The sequence below is a fragment of the Typopeltis vanoorti genome, chromosome 2 (genome assembly GCF_054136105.1).
Source record: "Typopeltis vanoorti isolate ZY-2024b chromosome 2, IOZ_Tvanoo_1.0, whole genome shotgun sequence".
In the NCBI taxonomy this organism is placed as follows: domain Eukaryota; kingdom Metazoa; phylum Arthropoda; class Arachnida; order Uropygi; family Thelyphonidae; genus Typopeltis; species Typopeltis vanoorti.
In genome coordinates, this window is record NC_143550.1 from 167896358 (window position 1) to 167902517 (window position 6160).

Here is a 6160-nt window from a genome sequence, read left to right on the forward strand (position 1 = left end):
AAAATTAAAACAGTTTTTGCGGCCCTTCCCAGGGAGACTGTAGCATCAGCTTGTTCGAGGTTCCGAAGCAGAATTGAAGCTGTGATTGATGCTAATGGTGGTTATTTTGAGTAAATCTTGTTGATAGTATTGTAATTAACTCTGCCTGTAATGTTTTTTTGTCAATTCATTAAATTTAATAGATACAAAGAAGATTTTCTTTTTCCTTACGAAACTGTCAAATTTATCCCGAACACCCTGTATATGTCCAAGTTACCATGGATGTGAAGTGCATATTAAAATTGTAATACCGTTGATATTACATTGAAATATATGATGGATACGAAGCATATGAGGATGCGTATTTGATCCATAATGGCCGGTAAGATGGTTAAATATAAAACAAAAGGTTTACAATAAGAAGATTCTTAAACTCAGTACAATATGTAGGAATTTATGAGTCACTGGGATCTTGTGAAGTTATTACTACTGTAATGTGACATCTCCAAGAACGCATTGCAAGAGAGCCCTCCACAATCTTCACTATGTAATACACCAACTACACACAGTGCCATCTACCACCAATAGTATTTTTGTTTGTAAATTTTCCAAGTAATCATGTCAAAGTGTCAGATGAGAAGAGTAGCATTTGTGAATGAATTTGAGATATATTATTTTTATTATTATTATAATATATATAAATGCTCGTGCGCACAAACACACAGCCACCCCCACTGAGTCCTTCGACTCATCTTGGGAGATCTATTAAAAAAAAAAAAACATTAATCAACAATTGCTGCACAATATCTGTCATATTTTGCCTTGATTGAAATCATTCACTGACAAAGCACACTACACAACTGACTCTGGTAATCTATTCCACCCATTCACCACTCTCCAAGCAAAAAATCTAGTCTTCACTCCCTTGCTAACCACACTATTATTCAGTTTATATAGATGACCTCTAGTTTCTTCATATTATTCATCTACTGAAATATTTCATCCACATATATCTCTCCCCTTATATCCTCCCATGGTACCACTCCAAGCAATTATATAAGTTTCTCGTAGTTCTCTGCCTTATAATTCCACATCAAATCCTTCTTTACTGAAAATTCCATATGCTTAGTCACTTTCCAGATCAAAACTGAATGATCACTCACACCAGTTGGTGGCAATATATTCATCTTAGTTATACACAAATCCTCAGATGTAATCGCAATCCCCTTTGTACCTTCCATACATGCAGCTTTAGGTAATTATCCCCAAGAAGCTGTACATAAACATTCAAGATAAATGTACATTTTGACCAGTGGTAATAGAAATAGGTGAAACCATATAAACGTTCACGTAGTAGATTTTTGCTAAAACATATTCTCAGACCATCCTCGTAGTTAGCTTAGTGGCTGTGCACTTCGCAACCATATGCCTGGGGAAGGAGTGCCCTAGATTCAATTCCCATGGACGACACAAGCAGCTTAAAGATCTTCCTCGGCCATAGCGAAGTTAGCCAGCCTTGGGCATGGACAGCAGGGTTTTTTCAACCTATACCATGTACAGTTATTAAAACTATACCATGTACAGTTAGTAAAAAAAAAAAAAAAATGCAGAAATTAGATTACATAGGGTGAAAGGTCCTGAATGTAGCATCCTAAGAATACGCTTTTAAATATTAGCAATCTAGATTAGAAACACACAAAAAAATAAATTAAAAAAAATAAGTAGGGTTTCTTTGTCAGGATTAAATTTTTTCCAATTTTTTTTTAAGCCTCAGATTTAAGTGGTTATCACCAATGAGTAAAATAAATATTTCTATTATTTTAGGTACATTTCATAAATAAACAGAGTAAATTTGTGTTTTCTGTCAATATCACACATTAGCAATACTTCTCTATCAAACAGATTTTGCTTAAATGTAAGATTATTTTGCAATTAACTCCAGGTTAATTGAGTCATTTATTAAAGGCATTTGGATAAAATGAGACAGTTTTGAAATGATATAAAGGAATAATGCCACTCTAGCTACTGATGAAACTAGCTAAGATATCATTTTATTAAAACATACTGTATGAATTGAAATAATTTGTCTAAACATTCCAAGCAGAATTTGTTCAGTTATTGAGACCATCTGTGATAGGTAGTCGCAAAATAAAGTAGAAAAGAATATTTATTTATATTTAAGAATAGCAATAGGATACATTACTTTGGTGTCCAAAAGCTAAGAACAAACTACATTTTTGCATGTATATGAAAACATTTTCATGATTACAGCTAAATGTGGACATAAATTTATTGCCAGCATACTAATAAATTATATTACACAAAAAATGTGTTATGAATTTAGTACAAATTTAAATCCAATAAGATTTTTGCAAAAGTTACAAATTTTCTAAGGACCTAGTTAAGGAATAAATGTACAGTGCTTACAGAAAACTATGCATGGAATATGTCCATCCTGAATTGCAATGCAGCTCTCATATTGTCGTACGATGCTTAGCATCAAGTGATTCAGGAGTTCTTGAGGCAAACTGGCCCACCCCTCCTCCTGAGCAAGGATAAGGCCTTGTTTACTTTCTGGAGGGGAATTTTGAGTAGCAATGCATCTATTGCATCCCAAATGTATTCTATGGGGCTGAGAGCAATGGAGCATGCTGGCCACTCGATTCGATTAATATCCTCGGTTTCCAGAAGTATCTTTAGTGCTCATGTACAATGTGCACGAGCACTGTCATCCATAGTAATGAATTCACTTAGGGCACCATGGAACAATCAAGCATAACATTGAAGAACTTCGTTGCAATATCATTCACCTGTACTAGTCACCTTTTCCAGCACTTATAGCTCGTTGCGTCCATTACACATAATGCCTTCTCACACCATGACCCTAGTATCTGTTCCTTTCAAGAAAGGATGGTAAGTAGTACCACTTTCACACCAGATCAGGTGTAGTCTAGAATCGGAGGACACACTAAAACGACTCATCTATAAAGAGTACATTAATACAGTGTCTTGTCCAATTTTTATGGATACAATGCAGTTGAAAATGTGCTCTATGATGAGCTGCGGATAAAGTGATGCTGACTACAGGCCTAGGGGCATATAGGCCTACTTGTTACAAATATCTTGCCACAGTTTGCCGAGATATATCCATGTATCTGTGCTTAAATGGAGCCGACTTACAAGCTGACCTGCTTTGGTGTGTCAATTACATTTGCTGTATAATGAAAAATCTGTCTTTATACTCAGTGGTAGAGCAAGGGTGACATCTTAGTAAAGGTCTGGTACACATTCCATTGGCTTGAAACTCTGCACAGAGCCTGGATACAGTGCTATGTGAGATTTCAAACTCTGGCAATATTAGTAATGCTGCTGCCTTCTTGAAGCTTTCAGTAATTTTTTCCTGCATGAAATCATCTGGATGGTGTCCTTGAAACATTACAAGACATCCAAGTTTGCAACTTTATTCCTCCACGAAAAGAGCTTCCTTTGCAGTGGCGGCTCATGGCTTGAAATCGTGGGGGTGCTGCAACTTTCGAAATGTACATACACTGTAAGTACAGTGTATACGTGTTTGGATAAAATATCAAAATTATGGTAAAAAAGTTTTTTTTTTTTACATTTTTAAAAAATATTTATTATCGATAAAATTATAGTTTGGTATAATTCAAAATTACTTAAAAATAAAATATATTCTTGTTTTGTTTCATGAAAAAATATTGTTTATTATCAATAAAATTATATAGTTTAGTATAATTCAAAATTACTTAAAAATAAAATCCATTCCTTTAATTGTAATTAAAGGAATGGATTTACAATTTTTTGACATTACAATTAAATCCTTTAATTGTAATGTCCAAATATTTAAAGAGACGCCATATGCTTGTGCGCGTAGCAATATGGCACAGTGGTAAACACGGTGAATGATCCACGTCATAAAAGATGGTCGTTTTGAGGTTGTTTTCCATTTCATAACGAGTGGGAACAAGACATTTCCTGATAGCAAAATTCTTGGATATTGTTGCAAGACATTTAACGGATGAATTCAGTTAACGAGCTAGTTTAACACTAGAAGCAAACCAAAGTAAGGTGGAGGTAGCCAGACGGTTGCATGGGAATGGTTTTTAGTTCACAGAATAAGGAAGTAATTCCAACAGTCACAAACAGCATCCCGATTATCTGCTCTCCGAAACTAGTGTAGCACTGAATCACCTACGATCTGACTTTGCGCCGGCTACAGGAACATTGGCATCTGCTTACACTGTGCACAGAAGGCTTCACGACGGTTGTCTCTATGCTAGGCGACCGGTAGATAGTAGACTACATGCCACTGCTGTCCCCACGCCACTGGAAATCGGCCAGACTCGACGTCAGCTGGACTGAAAAAAATGAGGGGTCTCCAATTGTTAACAGATGGATCACTATTTTCTGAACAAAGCAACACCAGGAGTGCTATGATTTGAAGAGAACCAGGGATATGTTATCACTTCTAATATCCATGAGAGAGAAACAAGGGTGTGCTAAAGTTGTGATAATCACCGTGAAGGAATTGAGGTTGAACCTTGGGAACAGAAATGCGCAGATTTCCGCAGAAATCGATTCTAAAATCAGTATTGCCACGCGAGAAAAAAATGCAAATCACGGGAAATAACGTCCACATCAAGTTGTTAATGTCGGGAAAACATATCTTAAGAATAGGCCTTTAGATAGGACCAACATGACGTAAATGGCAGTAAACCATAAATTGCGGGAACGTAAAAACGGGCTTTTACTGTATATATGTAGAAAGTTTTTTACCTTGGGTATATTATGTTAAAGATACCAAGCAATTTTATAAGCTAGGGTTTTTAATCCTTTTTCCCAAGTAAGCAAACAGACAAGTCAAGTTTGCGGCTGCATGTAGTGCAACACTAAGGTGTTACAGTGCAATACTCTTTAACATATATATACAGTGCCGGCGCCTAGTATTTTTCTTGTGTGTGCGATTAATGTTCGGCGCCTTTCCAAAAAAGTTTTTTTTGAATAAAGTGTGAATAAAACGAACAGGAAATGAAAAACAAATGAAAACCGCTTTACAGTATAATGTTACCTTCGGATTAGTCCTACTTATACATTTTTTTTTTTTTTTTATACGGAACTCAACAATTAATCATAAGTTGATTTATGACACATCAAAAAATAAAGAACTATTTTAGGTATATTTTCGTAAATTTTAATCAAAAATTAATATAATCGGGTCCAGGATACAATTTCAGAATTTATTTCTTCGTTTCCTGGAAGATCTGAAGGGGTCCGAGCGGAAGACGACGTACATTCATAATTATATGTACCATTTGTTGTTCGTTTAAACTCTTATCTCATATTTTTTGACATCTTTTAGGCGTCTTTTGTTCTGCGGCGCCTGTGTATATTGCACACTTCGCACACCCACCAACCAGGCCTGTGTATATATATATATATATACGCAGGCTGTTCAATAAGTAATAAGACTAATTTTACTGTGGCGAAACCACTCATCACAATATTACTTTCTGTGGAATAAAGAAATGTTGCTATCTGTATTAACAAAAGAGGTTGATAGATGGCGTATACGGGCTGATGTGCCAGAGTGTCACGTGACCAAATGCAAGCTTATTTCGAAATGGAAGCGTCCTTGGAACAGCGTTATGTAATTAAATTTTGTGTGTGTTTGCAAAAATCGGCATCGGACACTTTTAACATGATACGCGAAGCTTTCCAATGAAGCAATGTCGAGGGCAAGTGTTTTTCACTGGCATAAAACTTTTAAGGAAGGAAGGCAAAATGTGGAAGAACTTCAACGTCCATCACAGAGACAATGATAAACAGCAGCGATTATCATCAAGCACGTCAAAAGGAAGCGTCCATTGCTGAAGAATGGCTTCTTATTGTGATTTCGATAATGCAAGGCCACATTGCTGGTTGTGTAGTGGACGTTTTGCAGAAGAACAACAGATATCCTACCACACCCTCCATACTGTCCTGATCTCGCACCGTGCGATTTCTGGCTGTTTCCTCAGCTCAAGAAACCATTAAGAGGCCGCCATTTCGAAAGTTAACAAAGCATGTGTAAAAGCTGCGGAAGCGGTTTTTAAAGAACTCTCAAAAAACGGACTTTCACATGTGTTTAAGAAGTGGACGCAACGTTGGGACAAATGGATCGCGT